The sequence below is a fragment of the Neofelis nebulosa genome, chromosome 11 (assembly GCF_028018385.1).
Source record: "Neofelis nebulosa isolate mNeoNeb1 chromosome 11, mNeoNeb1.pri, whole genome shotgun sequence".
Taxonomy (NCBI): Eukaryota; Metazoa; Chordata; class Mammalia; order Carnivora; family Felidae; genus Neofelis; species Neofelis nebulosa.
In genome coordinates this window covers 15,800,727-15,826,795 of record NC_080792.1, presented here as the reverse complement: position 1 = coordinate 15,826,795, position 26,069 = coordinate 15,800,727, and the positions used below count along the sequence as shown (strand labels likewise).

The 26,069-nt window shown below is 39.4% G+C and overlaps 1 long non-coding RNA gene across 1 annotated transcript in view; it reads right to left on the bottom strand.

Annotated features, from left to right (window-relative positions):
* The window catches only part of LOC131489994 (uncharacterized), a 71,371-nt gene that overhangs the window by 20,678 nt on the left and 24,624 nt on the right, over nt 1-26,069 (bottom strand). The window contains exon 2 of the long non-coding RNA XR_009250888.1: nt 24,521-24,587. This is a non-coding gene — a long non-coding RNA (uncharacterized LOC131489994). The remainder of the gene's footprint in view (nt 1-24,520; nt 24,588-26,069) is intronic.

Here is a 26,069-nt window from a genome sequence, read left to right as displayed (position 1 = left end):
GCCCAAATACCTGGGGGGAAGGCCTCAATAATTTATGGTCCTCCTTCAGAGAAATACACATACACACAGAAGTGCTTTGGTGCAGGTAACCTCTTTTTTTATATAATCGAGCCTTGTTATCCATGGCAGTTATGTTCCATAATGTGACCAAGAAAAATTAATTTACTCATGCCTGAACAAAGCTTATCGAACACATGTATTTTTTCCATAAGGCACATTATAGCCTTTTTGAACTTAGGACACTCCCTCAGCACTCCGGTACTGTGCTTGGGAGCCATTTAAAAATTTTAAATTTAAAGCAAAATTGCCAACAAAACCCCAACAATTAGAAAAGCATGGAACTCGACAGATCATGAGCAGGACCCTTGTTTTTAGGGCAGAGAATCACCTTGTTTGACCCACAGCAGGATACTCAGGTTTTCCACTGCTCTGCTCATATCCATGAACGATTGCCAAGGCACCATATTGATTCTGGGGTTATGAATACACTTTAGCGAGTCGACACAGTTGCAAATACAGAATCTATGAATAATGAGGATCGACTGTATATATTTAAATACATGTCCTATTTTTTTTTAAGTCGACAACCTGTATTATAATTCATGTACTTTATAGGAAAAAAAAGGAACACAGCAAACAGGTCAGGGTTGCACCAAAAATAAGAAAGAAAGAAAGAAAGAAAGAAAGAAAGAAAGAAAGAAAGAAAGAAGAAAGAAAGAAAAAAAAGAAAAGAAAAGAAGAAAAGAAAAGAAAAGCCTCACAAAAAACCTGCAGGTTTGTACAGGTTGCTCTATTTAGACTGGCAACAGGCTCTCCTAGACTTCGGGCACGGCAGCTGCACTTGTCTGATGCCCTCTTTGCAGATGCAGCCCCGGGCGCACTTGGCCCAGCCCGTGGGGCAGCAGGAGCCTCTCTTCTTGCAGGAAGCGCATGTGCACCTTGCATTTCCGGGAGCCGCTGCAGGAGCAGGTGGGGGCGCCACTGGTGCGGGAGCAGGTGGGATCCACTTGATGCCAAAGCCCTGGCTGGAGTCCAGAGACAGCTGCACCACAGGGCGGTGGCGAGCGGCGGGCGCTTCAGGGGGGCGTCTGCATGTCCCCCTTTTCATTGCCGGTTCATAGTGATAAATTGTACTTTGAGACCACTTTGTCCTGGAAGGACAACTACTCCCATCGGGCCTAGCAGGAAGGTAACAAATCTCCAAAGCTAGGGAGGAAAGTCACCCCATCTGGAGGGGCATCCCTACTCGCTCACCTAGTACTGCTAGTCAACGTGTATGTTTGCAGATAGAATTGTACAAATTGAGCTGAAAGGAGGCATAAAACTGATCTAAGTAGGATCTAATTAGTTTTTTAAAATAGGAAAGGGAAGCCCAAGGTCACATGGTGAGTTACCAGTAGAGTGAAGACCAGAATGCTTCATCCAGGCCTTTTTTTTTTTTTTGCAAAACCACTTCAGTTTCCAAAGCTATGTCCTTTTGAGCCACTGGGATTTTCATGCCAACAGCGTGCTGCTCAGCCGTATAGACATATTCTCGTAGTGTCATGGATAGATGTATGGGCCATTTAAAAATATGTACGAGTAATAACAGTGAGATGTACACATTTATGTATTTAAGCTGGCTTAATTCTCTAATCTGGCATCGATAAGCAAAGAAATAACTTGCTAATAAAAGTGGTCAAAGGGAGTTTCTTTTTGGCTTTAAAGATTTTTTTTTAATGTTTATTTATTTTTGAGAGAGAGAGAGAGGCAGACAGAGTGCAAGCTGGGGAAGGGGCAGAGAGAGGGAAACACAGAATCTGGAGCAGGCTCCAGGCTCTGAGCTGTCAGCACAGAGCTTGACATGGGGCCTGAACTCACGACCTGTAAGATCATGACCTGAGCGAAGTCGGATGCTTAACTGACTGAGCCACCCAGGTGCCCCCAGAAACCATTTGCAAATGCAGGGGTCATATTTTGTATCCCACTGTGTTGATAAATTAAATATGATCATTTTTTACACAGAGGAATAGTGTAATATCAAGGCAAGTGAACACAAGCTTTCATGACCTTACCTTTGGTTTTCTTGGCAGCCCGGAAGCCAGACTCTTTGTGACTTGCAGCCGAGCTATTTGGGGTAACATCATTTTTTTTTTATAAGAGTGTAAATAATCAAGATTAATTGACCATATGTAGCAGGAACAATAATAAATTATGAATCACCTCATCAATTTGGGAAAACAGCTCTCTTCAGACTTCTCTTGGCCCTCATTTGAATGAAAAATTAAATCATTTCATTTTCCTCTCTTCCCTCCTATAATAAAAATAATCCAATGTTTCATAAACTCTTACTAAAATTGGAGGCACGGATTTCGCCAGTCCAAAAGAGTATGGCAAATCATATCCCTCTGCAACTAATCACTGTGTCACTAAAGCTGTATCCTTTAGTGTTCGAAGGAAATCACGGTAAAAGTTGTCCTGGCTTAGAGCTTCTCCTGTATCTCACATGGCCTGGGTGCCAGCCTCCCAGATGAAAACAATACGGCATCATTTCTTCTGACCTCCCCGAGGACAAAATATTTGTGTCTCTTAAAATAGCCATGTCTCCCAACTGCACATCAACAGCAGACTTGGCATTTTTATATCACAAAATACTATAACTCAGTCATCCCGCAGCGCTACTCTTCAGAGATCTGTATAGCACCCCTTGAGCTATCAAACAATTATGCCTCTTCCCTCGAAACATTTCTCTAGTTCATTTCTTCATGTGGCTTCTCCCTGAACAGACAGCCCCCAGCAGGAAGAGGTTGTAGAAGGCATTCCTACTTTCCTCCGCTCCACACAAGTAGCCGTTGGGTTCCTAACCAGTTGGGAGTTAAATCTGACTTCTTCTTGAGTTCTAACACCAGCTCTGGTTTCCACTTCTCACACTCAATCCGACACCACTGGTCAACCTAAGCCGCTCACGTTAGACCCCTGGCATGTGACACTATGGCAATAGCGGAGTTGAGAAGACAGTGGTCTTGCACTTCCTGCCCTTATGTCCACTTTATTTCTGCCTTTCCATGGGCAAAAAGTCACCATGGTAATCACTGCTCTCCCTCCTGTGATGCTGTCTTCCTGTCTGTTTTTTTTTTTTCTTTTCTCAGGAACAAATAACATCATTAAGTCTATTGGGTGAAATTTAACAATTAGATCTTTAATCTGTGTAAGAGAGATGGGAAACCTAATTTGCATCCTAATTTAGGAGAAAAGACACAGTTAAAGCAACTCAGGCCGACACGAAAGTTTTGTGAAATCAGTATTCACGTGGAAACCGACTTCTAAAACTCTTCATAATAATGATGATGAGTCCTTTTCTAACCATATTTTAAATTACTGACATGTCGGGGCACCTGGATGGCTCAGTCCATTGAGTGTCTGACTCTTGATTTTGGCTCAGGTCATGATCTCATAGTGTGTGACATTGAGCTCCACATCGGGCTCTGCGCTGACAGCGTGAAGCCTGCTTAGGATTCTCTCTCTCCTTCTCTGTCTGCCCCTCCCCTGCCTTGCTCTCTTCCTCTCAAAAAAAACAAATAAACATTAAATTACTGACATGTCTCCAAATTCGTGTTTAGATATAATTCTAGAGAATATTATGATATAAGAGGGAATATTTTTAGTATGAATCATTTATTTTAAAAATAGTATGCAGAGCCTAGAAGCAGCCAATACTTCCACTAAGAAGCACTCTGGTATGAGTATGTGAATATTTTATGTTGTGTCTTACACAGAGGCCTAAAGGAGAAAAAAAAAATCAACAAACTGAATTAAGCCATGATATTGCAAAGGTCTTAATTGAGTGTTAGAAGGACTGATGGTCTATTATTAGTTCTCAAGGTATGATCTGTCAATAATCCACCAACAACTCGCTCCCCAAACCACCAGAAAAACCTGTTGAACTAGCAAAGCTAACCAAAGCTAACCTAAAAGTGAAGCTATCAGGCTTGCTTCCTAGGAAAGCACAGGACCTTGACAGTCATAGAAATCTCTCAGAAAGGAGATCAACAAGAGAGGATATTTACAGGGTTCGAGGTCCAGGCTAAGTGATTTCAAGGTGCATCTCGCAAGGCAGAGAGCTGGTTGGTTTGGGTGGAGTTCATGACTTAAAGGCTTTGTACTTTAGGCACAGAAGTGTGTATTGTGGAATAAGCTGTTAGTCTTGACAAGGTTGGTTTACTGTCTGGCAAGAATAGATATTTTCCGGGGGAATGTATTTAAGTTGTTTTGCCTCACCCCAGTACTATTTTTTTTTTTAATTTTTTTTTTCAACGTTTTTTTAAATTTATTTTTGGGACAGAGAGAGACAGAGCATGAACGGGGGAGGGGCAGAGAGAGGGAGACACAGAATCCGAAACAGGCTCCAGGCTCCGAGCCATCAGCCCAGAGCCTGACGCGGGGCTCGAACTCACTGACCGCGAGATCGTGACCTGGCTGAAGTCGGACGCTTAACCGACTGCGCCACCCAGGCGCCCCTCACCCCAGTACTATTTAGCACAAAGTCAGAAGAGAATGCTGTGTCCCAGAGTCACTTAGCTTTGGAACAAGAAAGTCAGAATTGCTTAGCACAGGGACAGAAAGAGAAAGAAGAAAGAAAGAAGAAAGAGAGAAAGAAAAAGAAAGAAAAGGAAGGGACAGAGAGAGAGAGAGAGAGAAAGGAGAAAGAAATTAGTTCCAGTTCTCAATTCTGCCTCTAAACTCTTATTTTTCAGTAAAATTTTCCCATATACAGATTTAGAACAGCAACAACGACTTGATGTCCAGCTAACTAAGCTATTGGACCAATGTCCCATGACACCAAAATCAGCACTGACCCATAATTCCTAACTTTCAGGGCAATGTTCTTTCCAGTACTTTCACACAAAAGAAATTGGGTTTTATTCTATTTTTAATGTTTTTTTAAATTTTTAAATTTTAATTTTTTAATGTTTATTTTTGAGAGAGAGAGAGAGACAGAGACAGAGCACGAGCAGGGGAGGGGTAGAGAGAGAGGGAGACTCCGAAGCAGGTTCCAGGCTCCGAGCTGTCAGCACAGAGTCCTATGCAGGGCTTGAATCCCCAAACTACGAGATCATGACCTGAGCCAAAGTTGGATGCTTAACTGACTGAGCCACCCAGGCGCCCTGGGTTTTATTCTATTTTTAATTAAAAGTCTAACCTAATTGCAACTAACATATGGGTGGCAATTATAGCTTCAGCTGGAAAGCAAACATCCGTTTGATCATCTAGAGGTAAGAATGGATTTTCTCATGCTGAATATTTGATAGGAGAACTTAGATAATTATTGCAAAGGATTTCAGAAGTTCTGCAAAAAAATCTCAAAATCTCAAATGAAAGCTGTAAGTGTGTGGACTTACACATGCAAATGTACATGTGGCTGAGGGAGCACTATAATAGTGAAGATACAGATGTGTATTATAACCTAGCAAATGGGATTTTTCTGGGCTAGACCCTAAATCCAGAGTCATTATTAGTCTCTCTCAGGCCTTGGGGGGAGTTAGAAATAGATCTCTCCTTCAGGTAGACTCAGCCCCACAAATCTCTCAATTTAGAGTATAAAGCATGGCTGGAATTCAGCACTATCTGTCTCCTTGACTGGGCAGTCTTGTATAGGACACAGTCTGCAAAATACATGTGGTAACCCTACCGAAATCAAGGACTCCTGGCCTTCCTAAGTCCACTTGCTACAAAGTGTATTTACTGGAGAAAAAAACCACATAGATGGAATTAGAACCTACCGCTTCAAGTTCCTATGCTGTTCTTAGGATGTGTATATGGTTTTAAATGTCTCTATTCATGTGTGCAGTATAAAGCCTTTGAAAGAGGTTTGCATCAGGTCTTATGTTGTATACTTACACAAGCTTGCTGGTATATCATTAGACAGACCATCCTGAATTCTAGAGGTTCTAGAAGATTCTAGAAATTACAGACAAATGTTTTCATCTGTTTCCCAGCTCCTTGTCCCACACAAGCTCTATTATAAAGCCACGTGAAAGTGAACATTCAGAAGCAAAAACTACTGGAAGAAAACAAGTTAATGCACATTTGTTGGGCTTGTTGGAATCTAAACTCATAGCAAAATCTTGATATACCCGGAGCTAGTCATTTGCCTTTTATGAGGCAATCAAAATTCAAGATTCTATATACATATCATTTGGATTCCCTTAATTTCTCTTTATTACAACCAGAAATGAATCATAAGAAAATTCATCTTTAATGCCCCAATATTTCTTATCATTTTATAGATAATATCCCAAGATATTATCATCATCCATCTATTCAGTATCAAAAATATTTAAATGACATTCAGTCCAGAAATTAAAATAAAACTTATCACACACTTAAAAGTGTAATTTCCTGGAGAGCAAAGAATTTGTATCTCTTGGTTTCCAGAAAAATGAAAAAGCAGCTTTGTGTGGCATTGACTCAATGGCTACAGAGAATGCAGATACGATTTAGGGAGAAATGTTCAATATTCTACAACAAAATGTTCACACGTATCTTTTTTTTTCAGTTTTCTCTTTTATTTACAACAATAGGATTATCCATCAACCAGTGACAAAACAGTATCACTATCTTTCAATTTACTGTAAAGTGAATAACAGCTCAGATTGTAAGTATGACCTGAATACATTGATACTTGGCTCTTGGGGTGTAAGGAATGGCATGCTAAATAATATTTCAGCAGGAGGTCCTTTGCCACAAGTATGCACTTTGTCATTTCAATGGCTATTTGGTTTGAGAGACTAGGATCAAAAAAACTTCTGTGTTCTAATTTAAGACATTTAAGAGATAAGATCAGAATGGTGGGTAAAGCAACAGAGCTTCCCCAAAGCTTTTTGATTTAGAACCTTTACCAACTCTTGCTTTGAATTGTAATTGTCTCAAGAAATTGGAGAAGATTGATACAGAGATCCTAGGTAGAAAAAAGTGTGCTTTTATTGCAGAGACAAGACAGATAAATTTATGTGTTGAAATAGCACGTGGAAAGGGAATGATGAGCAAGAAAACATGGAGGAAAGACATTTCATTTTACTTCTGCTAATTACAACAAAAGTCCTGGGACAAAAACCCATTAAATGATCTACCAGAAAACTCTGAGAAGTGGAGAAAACAGGCAGATTGGCGAGTGAGCTCAGAACTTGAGTCTCCATCCAGTGATGAGTTCTGTGGGCTTTTTCCTTGCCGGGTATATATCCCAGCCCAAGTGCTAGAGAAGCTCACAGCTTGGAAACGCCAGCTCGCACAGACCTAAGAAAGCCTCAAGAAGAGCTGGCTCTCTCTAGGCAAAGGGCTGGGAAAGGGTAGCCCTGTTAGGTTACCTTCCTTTGTTCTTTCTGCTCTTGAGATAAGCACCATGAAAAAAGTTGTGTCCTCCTTTTCCACCCCAAAGAGTGCGGGATTAACAGAACTGTTTTCCACCTTCTCTCCCCTCTCTGCTCCAGTTACCAGGAGGCAGACCTCCCGGTAGAGCCTGTGGGTGGACCTCTGACTTTCAGTCCCCCCGACTGATCAAGGTGGGGGAGGGGTGCCCCTTGCTCACAGAGCCTGTGGATGGAATCCTCACCTTCATACCCTACCCCCTGCCCGGGCAGTAACAGGGAGGTACCCCTCCACAGTGATACAGGTGAGCAGACTCTGACAACCCCTTCCCCAGCCAGTGCTGAGGATGCTGTGATGTGGTCCCCTCTCCTGAGTAACACACCAGTGAAGCCAACCAGAAGAACGCTGCAGAGGCTTTAGAAACTAAACTGACATTTGAATCAGAGCCCACCAGGACTTCTGAATCTAACAGGTTGACTAGCTGCTCAAACAGAAGATTTAAATGGGAACCAGAATCTTGCAACACAGTAGTCAGAACGTCCGGGATACAGACCAAAATTACTTGTCACATGAAAACCAGGAAAAGTCTCACGTCATCTGAGTACAATCAACAGATGCCAACAGTGAGGTCATATGGATGTCGAAATTGTCAAGCAAGGATTTTAAAGGAGCCATCCATAAAAATGCTCCAATGAGCAACTATGAACATTCTCGAATTACAGATGAGAAATTAGAAAAGCACAGCGAAGAAATAGAAGATGTAAAGAAGGACAAAAGTGAAGTTTAGAAGTGAAACAGTGATATCCCATCACCTATGCATTAGGTTGGCAACATATAAGAAGTTTAACAAAGTGTTGTGATGGATATAGAGTAATAAGGTCTCTCATCACTGCTATATGAAGGGAAACAGGGGTGGCTGCTTTGGAAAGCGCGTTGGCGTGCCTGGTGGTGCTCACGTGTGCATAAGCCCACCTTCTGACATTTCTAAGGGCCCATTCTACAGAAACTCCACCACGGGTGCCCAGACAAGTGTCAACTTGTTAACTGGAGGATTGTTCATAAAACTTTTGAAGCACTGTTTACTAATTGAGTAGACGGATATATTTTAGAACGTTTGAATGTTACTTGACTACAGAGCCACTAACGCGAATTAAGTTGTACTCCCATATACCAACATTTAATTTAAGGGTGAGTGAAAAAATGCAAATTAAATAAGATTTCAGAATATGAAATGTTTGTTGCCATTCACGGTTCATGTACATTAAAAAAATAATACTATACGTTCATTTTGAAAATATAAAGATGTACTAAAGTACAAAAATACATGCTGATTAGTGGTTACATTCTGATTAGTGATTATGTCTCTGCTGTAATGAAGCTGAATACGTTTGAGAAGGGTTCTCAAGTGCATTCCAGGAATTATGACTTATGTTTTAATTGTGAACATTTTTGAAGCCAATACAGTGTAATATTAGTATTTTGTTAAATTTGGTAGTCCATGAATGTTTGCCATGTCGTTCCTTTACTTCCTATATTCTTTTGGAGCCGACAATTTAATACACAGTTGTTGAAATAGTTTCTTTCTTTCTTTCTTTCTTTTTTTTAGGCAACAAAATCTAGGCGCTGCAGTTAGATTTTCTGTGATCCTTAGTCTTGCTCTAATTCCTTCCTAACCTGTACACTTACCATAAAGTGGTCCTGGATTTCATTAATAATAGCTTTATTTAATTTAACTGCTTCACTTCCAAGTAACAGCCATTGTACGCAATTTCTAGGAAGACGAAAACCCCAGCTGACAAGAAAGTGATGTCCAAGAAGGAAGTAGCTCACTTACTTTCTCTTTCTACTTAGAATATTCTTATTTTAATTTACAATAAGATATTTTGTGAAGACACCGCAATGTAGAAAGGTAGCGATTGTTGGGAGCAGCTAACGGTCGGTTCAAACAAAAAGTGACCTAATGGCAGAATGCATTTTAACGAGCATTTTAGGATAAAATGACATGAACCATCAAGATAAATACAATAGGCATTGTTTATTGATTTTACTATAGCTAAGTGTGGTGCAAGGTAATTTACAATGCAAACCTCACATGTGAGAGATTGAATGTACAAATATACAATGACCACAGCATATCTAAGAGGAGAACTCGGACCCACCATCTGTAGCAATGCGTCTAGGACGCTAAATCATAACCGTTCTAGCAACCAGTCCCAAATGGGTGGGACTTACTCAGAAACTGCCAGCTTCCCTAATTTTTACCTTTGCTTCCGACCTAGGAATAACCAGGGAGAGCCAAACCCGCTCCCCTCATCACACAGGATATTCTACTTCTGGTTTAGTCTGCCTCCAGCTTTCCCAACCAACATATCCAACCGGGGCAGACCTGAAATCTTTAATCTTCACAATCTTCCCTGCCTTTGAATCTCCGTCAAAGGCAAGTGAGAGTGTGCTGACAGCTCAGAGCCTGGAGCCTGCTTCCGATTCTGTGTCTCCCCCTCTCTCTACCCCTAACCCGCTCGCATTCTGTCTCTGTCTCTCTCAAAAATAAACATTAAAAAGTAAATAAATAAAAGCTCAATAGTTTAACACAACGAAGGATGTGCTCCACAAACACTGCCTCTTGTCTGAAAGCTCGGTTCTATGTGTTTTTATCAGAAACCAGGCTGACTACTCAGCCACTACTGGTGGCCATTGCACACTGGCTGGTAAGCCTCCACCTGGAGGCAACACCCGTCACTTCTGCTGACGTCGTCATTGGCCAAAGCTTTCACACGTTCACCTAATTTTAAGGTGTAGGAAGTACAATTTTTCCATGTACATGGGAAGAGGAATGATGAATTCAGCTACTGAACAAAATACTGTAAACAGTCTTTGTTGTTTAAATCCCTTAATCATGGGGGCGCCTGGGTGGCTCAGTCGGTTTGGCGGCTGACTTCGGCTCAGGTCACGATCTCGCGGTCTGTGAGTTCGAGCCCCGCGTCGGGCTCTGGGCTGATGGCTCAGAGCCTGGAGCCTGCTTCTGATTCTGTGTCTCCCTCTCTCTCTGCCCCCTCCCCCATTCATGCTCTGTCTCTCTCTGTCTCAAAAATAAAAATAAACATTAAAAAAATATTAAAAAAAAAAATCCCTTAATCATGTTATAAATGAAAAGGTCTCTGATTCCTCTTCAAAGTAAAGACCACTGCAATGGTAAAAATACAAATGCTATCTCTTTCTTTAATTCTTGGTATATTTAAGCTCTAATCGTATGAGGGGATTTTCAATATAGTAGAATTGAGTGGCTTAAAGAGACAGTTTGGCTCTTTGAATACAAACAGATCTCTGTCGGGGTGCCTGGGTGGCTCAGTCCGTTAAGCGTCCGACTTCCAGCTCAAGTCATGATCTCACAGTTCTTGAGTTTGAGCCCCGCAACAGGCTCTGTGCTGACAGCTCAGAGCATGGAGCCTGCCTCAGATTCTGTGTCTCCCCCTCTCTCTCTGCCCCTCCCCCACTCATATTCTCTTTCTCTCTCTCTCTCTCAAAAATAAAATGAAAAAAAAAAAACCCCAAAATCCCCAAATAGATCTCTATTTCAACCCCATAGAAATTCATGTGGTTGTTCTAGACCTCATAACAGGTGCTACCTGTATGTATCCAACCTTGGTTGGTTCCTGACTTACGGGCCTTTGATATATCAATATTGTAACCAGTGACAGTGCAATTCCTTCTGGAGCTTCTTTTTTATCTTAGGTGACTTTGTTCAGAAAATTATTTTATTATTTTCTCAAATAAATAGTATCGTTCACTGAAGAAGAAAATGTAAAGCAAAAAATTAAGAAAAAAACGTTATGTATAAGGTATCAGATAGTAACAGCTTATTCTAAAAATGTAAATAATTTCATCTCTTGTAGTCCCATCATAAAAATCTCGTTCTATCCATGACACTGCAATAGGGCAACTTTTGTGCCCTCTTTGACCTTTGTACTCTGCAGCCACTGTCTCGTGGATCAGCTACGAACTTATGATCCAACATGGGCGAATCACACACTCCGTTCAAGAGTACAAGAATTTGGACAAAAGCACTCGTGTGGAAAAACTTGAGGGCTGAGGCCAGGGTTTGAGGACAACGTGTATATACACAAACAAACTGAAAAACTGATTAGAGAGAGAAAGTGTGTGTGAATAATGCAGATTCACGAGGAGAAGCAAAGTCAGAGACAATCAACACCGTAGGGAGAGAGGGACAGAAACAGTGAGACAGAGAGAGGGAGATGGAAAGTAGTTGTGGGACAACCCAGTTCTCCCGAGCGTATTACACTCACAAGTGAATGCCAAAGATTCCTTACATCCTTATATGAAACATCGCTTTTAATCAAGCTTATTTTTACCATGAGTTAAACACAACCACTGCCAGCATTCATAATGAGCACATATGATCACACTTGGAAGTATCATCATTCGTCGAAGCGGTCTCCTATGCTTCACCATTCGGGCGGTTTCTAGCATCCCTCCTCATTCTGGGCCGGTTCAGTTGAAAAAGACTGAAACCCTCTGTCCACTCATCTCGCACCCCTGCGCCTCTCCCTTTTTTCCCTTTCTCTTCTCCAGTCATGATGGGGCAGGCTTGAACTTGGCTGCCTTTTGTCCCTCTGAGGGCTGAGCCCCTGGCTGAGTTCTGATATGGTAAGGACCATCCCCACTGTCCGGACAAAATTGAGTTTTCAAGCTTACCGTCCTGTTGCCGGTTTAAACAAACAAACAAAAAATCTCATTTGACAGTCAAAACTGAAAAATGACTTCTTGTTTTAGTGAGTGCTCATTGAAACCCAGAACGTCATTTCTACGAAGGGGACAGAGGGTGGGGAGGGGGAAACCTTTAGAACAACAGTAGTTGCCTGATATGGACGGAAATGCCACTGAAACTGGTTTTTGGTTTTGGTTTTGTCTTAAGCCCCAGCATGGGGCTTGAACTCACGACCCTGAGGTATAGAGTCACGTGCTCTACCAACTAAGCCAGTCACGTGCCACTAGCTGAAACTGTTCTTAAGCACTTTTTCTACTCTACGTAATTTATTAGAGGTTTGAAGCAGCACATTTAGACACAAACAAGTATGAAAAAATGAAAAGAAAGAATACAAAAAGGGAAAGCAGGCAAACAGCCAAAATAATATGTCTAAAAGATGAGAATAACCTGTATTAAGAATGATATAAGACCTTGTAGGGGAAATACGGCATACAGGGGTATCTTGTTAGCAAAGATCTGAATATTTAAGATATATCCACAAACAGCTTTACTGCTGATATTCAAGTGGTTTTTAAATGCGGAAAGAATAATTTAATGGGACTTGATATTCTTTTACAACAGAATAGAGATGTAAGTCCAAATCCTTTGTCAGCTTGAAAAGCTTCACAGATGGAAGCCAAGAAAGGTTTTTAAAGAAGGAACATAACCCCAGGTTACAGTTACATTGTCTTCCAGTAAGACATATGTGCATGCTTTTGGAAAGCAACATTTTATCTTCTGCCGTCATGAAAGCGTCAAGAGACCTTTCTTAAAAGATGCTGATCCTCTGGCAGGCAGGAGAATGAGATGCTTAAAGGCCCACACTAGTACTGTATTTTGTCGCTTTCAGTCTTTCACGTGCAGATCCCAAAGTGTATTTTTCACTATTTTGCGACCTGTTTTTGTAGGGATGTGAACTAGTAACTCCTTTGGCGAATGTTATATTCAAAATGAATTGAACCTCATGCATCCCATTGGTGATACAGCTCGCTTAAAACTTGGCCCGTCCTTTTTCTTCTCTTTAGCTCTTCACCAACACAGGGGCAGGTGAAAACCTAAGAAAGGTGAAGGTGTACAGGAATAATAAATCTTTTTATGTCACGTTCCTCTGATTCCACAGAAAGCATTGCACTGAAGCACCCTGTAGTTAAAAATGAACCACAAGGGGTGCCTGGGTGGCTCAGCCTGTTAAGCGTCCAACTCTTGATTTCCGCTCAGGTCTTCATTTCGGCTCAGGTCGTGATCTCATGGTTTGTGAGTTCCAGCCCTGCATTGGGCTCTCTGCTGACAGTGTGGAGCCTGCTTGAGATTCTCTCTCTCCCTCCCTCTCTGTTTCTCCTCCCCCCCTCTGTTTCTCCCCCCACTCGTACTCTGTCTCGCTCAAAATAAATTTTAAAATCTCAAAAAAAAAAAAAAAAAAGGACCATGAAGCTGAAGCTTAACTTTAGTCTTGATGTATTTCTGTAATTTATTTCTGCAGCCAATTTATTGGCTAAGAATCCTGTAGCCAATGTATTGGCTAAGAATCTCTTAATTCTCAAAAGATAAGAAACTTCTAAAGGAAAAGTTCAACATTTTTTTAGGGAAAAAAGACTATTTTCATAATTTCGGGGGAACAATTATAGTTGGCAAATTACACTTCATAATTGACAGACTTACTTGCAAAAGAGACTTAAAAACTGCCTACAAACAAGAAGAATACAAAATATAGGGGAGCCAGGGTAGCTCTGTCGGTTGGGCATCTGGCTTTGGCTCAGGCTGTGATCTTGTGGTTTGTGGGTTCGAGCCCCACATCAGGCTCTATGTTGACAGCTCAGAGCCTGGAGCCTGCTTTGGTTTCTGCCTCGCCCTCTTTCTCTGCCCCTCCCCCGCTAATGCTCTTTCTCTCAAAAAGAAATGTGAAAAAGAATTTTCATATAAAATATAATCTCTTAATAAATAGACATTAGACCCGGTGAGACGGTTCATAAAGGACATACACATGCCAATAACTTGGTGAAAAGTGCTTAACAGGCTGTTTTTGTATATTATTAACCTTGTATACAACATACTTCCTGAATGTGCTGGTAAATTCTGATAGTCTTCTGTAGTTTCATTTCTCTGTACCTATTTTCTTCATATACAATCATGATGTTTTATGGCATTCTTATTTATTTTTAATTTATACGTATTTGTTCCTTTCTTTCAAAAAGTTTCTTATTGAACTGGCTAGAAGCTTAGTATAATGTTTCATATTAATCATAATAGTGAGTCCTCTTGTCTTATTACTAACTTCAAAGGTTTTCCATATACTACCACCAAGTATGACAATTGTTGTAGTTTTTCCCTATAAAAGTAAGGAAGTTCCTATTCATTCCTGGTTTGTTAGTAGATATTTTAAAAATCACAAATTGATGTTGAGATTTCTAATGCTTTTTTTTGGAAACCTAAAGAATTGACTATATGATACCTCCACATTTTAAATTGATATAAGTTGCATCAACTGATTTTTGAAGGAAACACTTTCTTTCGTGGAATAAACTCCACTTGTTTGTGACACATTGTAGTTTGTTTACATAAGAGATTTGTTGGTTTCTTAATGTTGTTTTTAGAACCGCACATTCATATTTTAGTAGACAATGAATTACAAAATAAGGACAGAAAAGTGAGAATGAATTCGTCTAAGCTCAACACCAATGAAAATGAAGTACCAGTGTATGTCCTACCAATTTGACTCCAATGGGTTCATCTGTGAATGAAAGAGACATCACCATTATATAAATATGTGCAGATAGGAAGAGCTCTTTGATGTAACATCATCTAGATGACTCTTCGTAAAATTATGAGTAATTTTCCTATGGAACCAAACAGCCTGTTATTATTTGGGGATCCTTGTGATGTTCTCTTCCCTACTCCTTTGTAGAAGCAAATTGTTTTGCTGTGATGTTTGACCATCAGGTCCCAGGTCTTTGTACCCGTTTTTAACAGAAAGGAAAAAAAAAATCAGTTCTTACAGTTTCATTACATATTATAAGAGGCATAACAGACTTTACAACATTGACCGGGGCATAGATTTCAGTTGACTTTCCTTCTCTCCGTATCTTTTAAGAAATTATGTCCTACTACGTTGGAATACCTATACAATCTTATTTCCTGTTATTCCTCTTGACATGCCTTAAACCAAGGGAATTTTTTACCATCACTACATTTTTACCATGAGTTCTCTTTTGGCTATGCTATTTCCTCCACTTTGAAGTATCTACTCTATTCACTGCATGGCTATGTTGTATCCCTTAGGTAAGGTCCAGCTCCTTCCAGAAGCCTCCACGAGCTTTTGGATAGCCATAACAGTTAATTTTCCACATACCTAGCTCCATGCTAGATCCTGGGCTGACTCCCTGAACAACATGGGCAAGTTCCCATCTTTCATAGTTTCTCATAAAACAAATATTAAACAAATTATTGTAAACTAATTACTTAAAGTACCCTAGAAATAAATTCAAATACCTGTGATATTTACTTTGATTTCTACTTTAATGTGTAGAGATTTTGATGGTTTTCATTTTGTGATTAGCCTAAAGGATTAACTACTAGTAAGTACTTTCTGAGAGTCTTTTGCTTTTGTTAATATATTTTATCATCTCATTAAAAAAATCTGTGTGCCTTCTGTACCTTTCCTGTAATTTTTTTCTGCTTTATTTTCTTCTCAGCTATACTGTTCATGTTTGTGTGTATGTCTTAGGGATGGCATTCTTCAAAAATACATTCTCTACATTGACATCATTTATTGTCCTAAATTATTCATGCATTTCTCCTGATTCTTTGTCTCATAAGTACTTCATATATCTCATCAGTAGTTATGTTTCAAGGGCGCTTCACATTTTAGAGCTATTTTCATTTAATATCTGGTGTTTATATACTTGCCTATGAGTTCTAAGATTATTTGAAAAACAAATACGGTTCTGTACTATCATCTGAGGTTATAGAATATTAGTTCCATTTTTTATGAGTTGAGAAATTTTATCTGCCCCAAATCCAATTTTTTGTGTTATTTCCATTATGCTTTTCTTAGTACCACCTTATTATCCTGTTAAATTGATTCTTTCTACATGGAAGGTAGCCTTTGTCAATACGCTTTCTTCTCCAGTGAAAATTTCCTATTACAGATGAAGTTTGGAACAATGCAAGTAACACTTTTTTTTTTTTTTTTTGTCAAATTGTTAATATGAATTAGAGAATGGATTTCCGTGTGGAAAGCTGACTGTTAGGAGCAGTGAAGAAAAGCAAGACAGGCCATTGAAGTAGCTGGGGCCCCACAAAGGCAGGTGGATGGGAAGTTAATGCTGTGAGGAAAAAAAATTAAAACTAATCAAATAAGTTAAGGCATGGCCACTTCTCAGCAGAGAAAGAGACTGCAGGAGAGAAAAATGCGATGGAGAAGACCAATAGCTCAGTCGCTTGCTTGGAAATTTATTTATTCACGTGGAGAAAAAGCGACAACATGTATCACAAAACACTTCCTCTTAAATGGGTGCCCATGGGGTTTCATGTTTACTCATATTAATAAGCAAAGTAGGTTAAAGGAAAAGTAGCAGCAATGGTGCAGGTGCTACAGTTAAAGTAAGTAGAAGATGAGAAATTACTTAACCAGAATAAATATGATAGCAATTAAATGGTCATAAAATTAGGACTAAAAATGCCTTTGTACACAAGGTTTTCCTATGAACAGAGATGCTGTAGAAGAGAGAGAAAAGGAAAAGGAATCTAAGAAGTAACTGAAAAGGCTATTTTAAAAATATTTTTTGCAATTGAATAACTAGATCAAAAGCTTTTTTTCCTGAACTCCAGAAGTAAGTATGGATAAACAGGATGATCCCTTTAAGGCAGGGTTTCTCAGCACAGCACTATTGCTATTAGAGGCCAGTTAATTCTTTGTTGGGGGAGGGTGTTGTCCTGAAAATTCATTGTAGGATGGTCAGCAGTATCCCTGGTCTCTATCCGTTTGAAGCTAGTACCATCTCCAGTCCCCGAGCTGGGGTAACCAGATGTCTCTAGACATTGCCAAATGTTTTCAGGGATGGGGTTGGGGGAGGGAAAATGGCTCAGGGTTGAAAACTATCACTTTAATGCAATATTCAAATTTAAAAAATCAAAACAAAGCCGTCTCCTTAGTCACAGTATTGATTTTACATAAAACAAACAAAAAACTCAGACACTATTTCTATGGTTTTACTATCTACGGTACCAGGGAGATAGTGACCTTTACCTAAGGCACAGGTGCTGAATGCTAAAGTCAGTATTAGTCATTTAATGCCTATTTTACAATGAAAGAGTTGATAGTTGTGTTAGCGATCACTATACTGTTTAACAGCATGGGCCCCAAAGATAAATGTCTCCGTAAGCCAAGTTTAAAGAAATCTGTCTACTTAGAATCATCCTTATTATCTTGTTTGGAATGTCCCTATTGAAGACAACAGCCAAAAATATACCTAAAGACAGAAGGTGAAACAAAACCCCAAACATGCATACTGGTAAAGGTTCCTGGAACTTCTCAGCAGTAATGACTACAGTTTTCTTTGTTCTGATCTTGGCTGCCCGTGTCTTATCTCTGATCTCAACAACACGAACTTCATCTATGGGATAGGGTCTTCCAATAATTCTGGTTCCTGTCTTATCCTAGAACCAGCTGGGCCACAGATCTTTTAAGAACCCGTTTAGATGTTGCAATAAAACAGGTTTTGTCCTGTCGTGTCTTTCCACCCTTCTAAAGAGGCCTGACCTGAATGTTTAGGGCAGTTGTTTCTTCAGACTTTTTTGATCAATCCTGTACCAATATACGTTTTTAGGAATTGGTACCAATCCTGTACCAATATACATTTTTAGGAATTAAAAAAAAATTCTTTTATGTTAATTTATCTTTGAGAGAGAAAAGGAGAAACAGAGCATGAGTAGGGGAGGAGCAGAGAGAGAGAGCGAGACACAGAATCTGAGGCAGGCTCCAGGCTCTGAGCTGTCAGCACAGAGTCCGACATGGCACTTGAACCTACAAGCAGTGAGAACATGACCTGAGCCAAAGTCGGGCACTCAAATGACTGAGTCACCCAGGTGCCCCCGTTTTTTGGAGTTTTTATTCACCCCATTATATACTAGCTACTTATATACCAACATTGTTTTACTAATATAATACACTATCATAAAGCATACAGAAATAGATATTAATAAGGGATTGAATGAATAAAGTATTAAGTATACTTAAATTTTTTATGATACAATTTTTTTACCTGACTAAAATTTCATTCTATTCTAGTGAAATCCATGTGATCAAATATTTATCTTAAAAAACCCTGACTTAAATATTTGAGATTCAGAAATTCAAAAATCTAGTTTGAAGTTCAGTTTATTTGATATATGATGCATAATGGCCATCTTTGAAAAAGATACATCACAGTGGCATGATATAAAACAGAAAATAAATTCTTAGGACAAGTTTGCCATTATTAATAGTGAATATAAAATGTATAGGAAATAACATTCTAAATGTTTTGAATTTTTGTCCAATTGCATCGAATCCGACTAGTTCACTATTATTTCTACCTAGTAATGTGGCTGATGAAGAGCTTACACTAGAAGTAAAAATAAAATCTCTGAGGAATCACATCACTATGATTTTAAATTCTTATTTTCTTTTCAAGGATTTATTGAAAGGCACTTCTTCATTTCCTGAGAATTGGTTTTAGTTAAAACTAGGTAATATAATCCATCAATCTACTAAACTGGCAACAAATACATTTTAATCCTTTGCAGTATATGGAAAACAGAGGAGGGCACTGTTGCTTATATCTCTGACTTGGGGAACTCATGATTTTCCTTGAAAATAAGGTACACATTCCAGTTGATGTTGGAGGGCATGAAAATCAGTCTATACGTTAAAGATTAGTAAAACCCAATTGTCACACGCTAGATTAAAATAAGTGGAAGTGGAAATGAGCTATATCCTTCTGGCACAGCCTGGATAGTTCTCCCTTTTCTTAGAGCTGCGTATCCTCCTCAAGCCCACTGATTTATGGATTGTTCCTTTTCCTAAAGATCCATGTGTAACTTTACTCCTTTAATGAAATGCAAATCGTTTCTGGATTCTGTACGCAGCTGAATTGTTCCTTTATTGTCACTCAGCAAGGTCTCCTGTGCTTTACCTTCCAAACAGAAAATACACGAAGGCGGAACAAGACCCCACAATGACTTAACATTCTAGCTGTTAATTAGACACTAGGAAGTCAAGGGTGGAAAAGGCTCTCTTGCTGTGAATGACTTCAGCACTTTGTTTGAGATTCTTAGGGCCTGGAATTATAAAATTATTTTATTGATAAACAATACAAGTATTTTAAAAGTGCAATTAACAACAATTAAATAAAAGAGCAATTCAGAATGTGCTATAAATCACACTATTTTATGCCCTGAAGAAAATGGTAAAATCTATGTGTCCTGCTAAATCTTTCTTTCTGTTTTCCAACATCATAGCCAATGACCATCAGGTCACATCAGTCTGAAGAAAATTGATTTTACATTTACAAGTCCAAAAATTGCCTAGGTGTTTAATTCCAGACTGAGTTACACATTTCCATAGATATAGAAATCAGATGCTTGGGGTGTGTTGGAACAAAGAGGCTACAAATGGAGGAAAACACAATTACCCACATTAAAAAGGGACAGACATATATGGAAGCAAGCCATGCAGAAAGTAAGATTCATAAAGTTCTCACACAACTATGTTGCTGAGGCCTTCCAGTTATTCTATTGTAAAGTATGCATCTAGAATTTTATTCTTATAATTAACGTGGGCTTGAATCACAAAGTTATAAGTTCTAGATGACAATTCGTAAGTGTTTTCTGGGATGAACTAATACTTCTATATTTTTATATAGTCATCTTTGCTCATACGTCTTACTGGTATGTTACAGAACTTGTCTAATTTTTTTTCTGTGTAAATAATTTCTTTTGGAGCCATCATATTAAAAGTATGTTTCAAAAACTGCTGTGTTTTTATAGACACCTATGTTGAATGCTGTTCTACATTATAATACCTGCCCACTTCACGTCTTTACCAAGCAAACTCAGGCTTGTCATTAAGACGGCTCTCATATTTCCCTAGGAACACGTTCGTGGATCCTACCTTACTCCCACTATGAGGAGTTTTAGGTGTGCCCTCTCCAGAACCCCTGTGGCCCTGTGCCTGCCCCAGCATTGTACTTCTGACCAGTGTCATGCTGAGCAGTATTAAAGCTTAAGGCAAAAGGAAAAACCAGTACTAGTGATCTTTCTTTGTTTAAAATTTTGATAGTTTCTTCATCATTAAATTTTTGCATCAATTTTGATTTTTTAAAATATCACTGCAAAACTTGATTTATTTGGATTACTAAGAATTTTTTTTGGCACCCCCCCCCCCCCCCCCCCCGCCTTAAATTTTATGCCTGAGCTGAGTGCTTCACTAGCCTCTTTGGTCCCAGCCTTGCTTTTTACAATGTATTGTTCTTCTCTCTATATATGCCGGTCTCCCTCATATAGACTGTGGACTTCCTGAGAGCAACGGCCAAGTCCTTCCATGTTGAATCACCAGCACCTGGCACAGCACTAGCATTTAGTAAGTGTGCAATAAACACTTACATAAATACAGATTACAGATACACGTATGTCTTTAAACCCTATGTGTGCTTTTAAAAAAATTATTCTTGGGGCGCCTGGGTGGCTCGGTCGGTTAAGCGTCCGACTTCAGCTCAGGTCATGATCTCACGGACCGTGAGTTCGAGCCCCGCGTCGGGCTCTGTGCTGACAGCTCGGAGCCTGGAGCCTGCTTCCGATTCTGTGTCTCCCTCTCTCTCTGACCCTCCCCCATTCATGCTCTGTCTCTCTCTGTCTCAAAAATAAATAAACGTTAAAAAAAATTAAAAAAAAGTTATTCTTTATGAGTCCACTTGATTTCAAGCTTAATTATTAAAACCTGGAAAGTTAGTCATCATATATTTTTTGACTTTCATGGATAGCATTAATTGTAGTATTTCTTTTTAAAATTCCATTTGCGGGGCGCCTGGGTGGCGCAGTCGGTTAAGCGTCCGACTTCAGCCAGGTCATGATCTCGCGGTCCGTGAGTTCGAGCCCCGCGTCAGGCTCTGGGCTGATGGCTCGGAGCCTGGAGCCTGTTTCCGATTCTGTGTCTCCCTCTCTCTCTGCCCCTCCCCCGTTCATGCTCTGTCTCTCTCTGTCCCAAAAATAAATAAAAAAAAGAAAAAAAAAAAAAAAAAAAAAAAAATAAAATTCCATTTGCTAGGACATCATACCCCAGTGCATACTGGCTTCCCTTGTTAGAGAAAATTGTGAACTTTTCCCTAATTGCCCTTGCACAGCATATTTTTTTGTTATTTTGTGCCCATAACCCATATATATATATATATTTTGTTATTTTTGTCTGATTTAATTGAGTTTTATTTTATTTTTAAAAAAAATTTTTTTTTTTTTAGTGTTTATTTATTTTTGAGAGACAGGAGAGACAGCATGAGAGGGAGAGGGCAGAGAGAGAGAGAGAGGGAGACCCAGAATATGAAGCAGGCTCCAGGCTCTGAGCTGTCAGCCCAGAGCCCAACGCGGGGCTCGAACTCACAGACCGCGAGATCATGACCTGAGCTGAAGTTGAACCTCAACCGATTGAGCCACCCAGGCGCCCCTAATTGAGTTTTATTTTAAATGAGATGCTTGATCTACATCTCAGTAAGCTGTGCACTAGAGCACAGAGCTGAGCCACAGGCAGGATGGGGGGAATGGCAGGGTGTGGCTAGAACCAGAAAAGAAATAGATTAAATTGGCATCTTAAAATGAAAGGAGAGCATAAAACAGGTACACCTGAAATTGGAATTTTTCATTTTATTATTCTTTATTATTATTCTATTAAGCCTGAGAAAGCTTATAAATTTAATTTGAAAGAATTCTATGTTATAAATCCTATACTCATTGACAAAAGTGGTGACTATAATTTTCCAAATCAAATCATTTGGCAAAAATTTGGTTAGCTAGGTCTATATATAATATACTTATTACTTGGGATAGTTTAATGGATAGTGAAATTCATGTTTTCCATTGCCATTCCGTTGAGTTAACTCAAGAATAGAGAACCCAGAAGTATAATGCTACTTTACAGTCTGTGCACATGAGATGAAACTGAGGAGAAGTGAACGCAGTTGTAGACCAAATCTTACATACTTTTTAAGAAAAATAAACAAGTGGTTCTGAGTATCCTCCTAATTTTTGATTTGTAATTTCTGTCTTGTAATTTTTGCGTCAACACTGCAGTGAAAATCTGGCATCACAATTATCATGATCATTAGTATGTAAATGTTATGTTAACACATAAAATATATGCTCTAACATATAATATCATCATCACCATCACTGCTATTATTTAATAAGTATTTCTCATGTGGCAGGTGTTGTTCTAACATATATTGTACATAAATGGATATGCAGTGAAGAGCAAAGCCAGGATTCAGATCCAAGGCAAAACAGCGATTAAGAATGTGGGATATTCCCGGGGCTCAGTCGGTTGGGAGTCCGGCTTCAGCTCGGGTCATGATCTCACGGTTTGTGGGTTCGAGCCCCACATCAGGCTCTGTGCTGACAGCTCGGAGCCTGAAGCCTGCTTTGGATTCTGTGTCTCCCTCGCTCTCTGCCCCTCCCCCACTCTCTCTCTCTCTCAAAAATAAATAAACATTAAAAAAAAAAGAATGTGGGATATTCCCTGAAAATTGTCTTATCTCTCTGAGATTTTTCTCTTTGCCGTCTGCTGATCGTGGCGATACATGAACCCATCCTTAGAACACTACTAGATGGTGGTCATCTGTCCTCTGGAGAACCCATTTATTGATTGGAAATCAATTCTCTTCTACAAAAGAAACTTGCATCTTTGACATTTTTCATTGTACCAAAGTTCTTCCTTACAGAGCCCTGTTTTCTTAGAGCCTGTTCTTGTTCCTCTAGGACTTTTCCTTTTCAGACCATAGAAGACGCTCTAAAATCTTGTTTGTATGGCAGAGCATCCAAGATTAGAAGACGGCTATGATTAACTGTCCCTTTATATCTTCCATTCTTAACCAAAGGACACAATGCTACATTCCTTCTTCACTGTTAGTCTTTTCTGGGCATCATCTTAGTTTTCAGTATTCCTTTTTTTTTTCTTTTTCAAACTGGAGTATAGTTGACAGACAACGTTGCATTATTTTTAGGTGGACAGTATAGTGGCTCAACTTCTCCGTACGTTATGCTGTGCTCACCACAAGAGCAGCTACCATCTGTCACCATTCAACACTATTACAGTATCATTGACTCTATTCCCTATGCTGTGCCTTTTATTCCCATGGTTTATTGATTCCACAGCTGGAGACCAATATCTTCCATTCCCCTTTACCCAATTTGCCCCCCTTCCCTCTGGCAGCCATCACTTTGTTCTCTGCATGTATAGGTCTGATTCTGCTTTTTTTGTTTGTTTATTCATTCATTTTGTTTTTTAGAATTCCCCAAGAGTGAAATCATATGGTACTTGTCTTTGTCAGTCTGACTTATTTCACTTAGCATAATACCCTCTAGGTCAGAGATAAACACTACACTATATTTGTAATTTGACACGTGAAGTCATACTTTTAGAAATGCAGTAGTGTAGATACCAAGGGTCTTGGTTATCCCAAACCCGTTCGCCTATCTCTTACCACATTTCAGAGTTTCCTTTTAGTTGCCTCTTGCGTTATTTATCATAGTTTATAACTGAACTTAGGAAGGAACAGGGAGAAATAATTCCATGCCATTCTGTCCAATCTGGGAGTCCCAATCAACTTTTAACTTTATCTTCTTTAAACCTTATCCCTTGTGACCTATTCCATGCTATCATTATGAGCTTTGTCAAATTAAAATCCAAGCTGTACGTCTCCTGATTTAAAATTCCAAATTAATCCTCATTGCCTATAGGCTAAGCTTCCAAGTCCTTAGAATGACCGACAAGATTATTTTGTTTTGTTTTGTTTTGATGTGACCTCTGCCTACCTCAAAACCCTTGTCACTCCAATAACACCTCGCACTTTAGCGTGACAGGGTATTCGCAATACCTTGAAACAACATGGTCATTCTTTTTTTTTTTTTAATTTTTTTTTCAATGTTTTTTATTTTTATTTTTGGGATAGAGAGAGGCAGAGCATGAATGGGGGAGGGGCAGAGAGAGAGGGAGACACAGAATCGGAAACAGGTTCCGGGCTCCGAGCCATCAGCCCAGAGCCTGACGCGGGGCTCGAACTCACGGACCGGACCGCGAGATCGTGACCCGGCTGAAGTCGGACGCTTAACCGACTGCGCCACCCAGGCGCCCCAACATGGTCATTCTTTACATTAGTATGTCCTTACCTCTTCCCCTGGAATGCTCTTCCTTTCTCTATCAAGCAGGCTCCATTTACTAACGTTGAAACCACACCTGTAATTTAAAGGAGAGAAACGTTAATAGAGTATTTGAGGGGCTGAAAGAATAGAAATGAAAGGCAAGCTGATTAAGATATTAATAACGATAGGAGGCAGCCCCTGGAGGACCAAAGGAGGAGTGTTCTGAGGAAAAGAGGGCCGTTTCACTTAATGACCAATTCTCTAAAGTATAATTTAATAAGTGACTCATTTGCTGAATGAAAATCTTTTCAAATTTACTTGTTTCTTATGACTGTTTGGTTTAACTTGCCCAGTTTCACATTTTTTCCCCACATGAGATGGTCGATGGTCATGAGATCGAGTTCCACCCTGGGTTCTGCACTGAGCTTCATTGAAGCCAGCTTGGGATTCTCCCTCTGCCCCTCCCCCACTCATGCTCTCCCTGTCTCTCCATAAATAAACATGAAAAAATATATATATTCATCGAATATATGATCTTGAATATGAATTGTTTTTGCTAATACAATCACCATGAATATGTTATCATAAGATACATAATTTTACAATTTTGTATTTACATATATATTATAAACAACTAGGTGATATAATTATTTTAATATATATTCAATAAGATACTTCCACATTTTTCACGAATATATTTCTAAACTATATTCTACTTGAATATATTTGGCAAATACATTTTTTATTAGAAGTATATTCTTCTTATAAACCTCCTCAAGAATAATATATTCATCAAAAATATATCAAAGAATTAGCTTCCTAAGAGTTAATTCTAGTGAAGTTTGATGAAGGAGACATTTAGCTGTATTGAATGGTGGCAATAATGGAACAGTTTTCCCAGTAACTCATAATTTATGGAGATCACTGAATCTCTGTGGGGTCAAATAGTGCTTTTTGACTGCTAATATTAATATATTTTCAAACAACTTTTGTTTTGACCTGCAAAGACACTGCATCACTCCTGATCCTACCCACTTTGGTAGAACAGCTTTGAAGCACATGTTTATGATAATCTCCCCATGGGTGTTAGTCAGCCAGAACTTTGGCGCAAGGTTCCACATAGGATGGAATGAGACAGGCATATCACCAAGAGACATAGGCAGATAGATTAGCAGAAATCTTTGGGAATACACAGGGAATCACAGAACAGCCGTGATTATATCAGACTTTTGTTTGGCATCGCTAAGTCATTCCAAGGGTAAGGGTGACAGATTATGGTTGTTCCATCCCTGAAACGCCAGAAATGTACTGCTCAGTAAGCCACACACCCCGGCCATGTCCACTGATGTTGGCAATCATTTCATTTAGAAAGGACATTAAGTTTCAATATTGTCAAGGGATCTTGCAAGAGTTTTAGCCATGGCAGAGCTGGTAAAAACAGATTTTAAAAAACTGTAATCACAGTATCTTAAATTATGGTTGCATCATTTTCCTCTAGAGGGCATTTTCCCTATGTCCTAGGGAGCAGACGTGGGGCCGGGAGCTGGGTCTCATAGTAATTTCTGCGTGCTCCGTG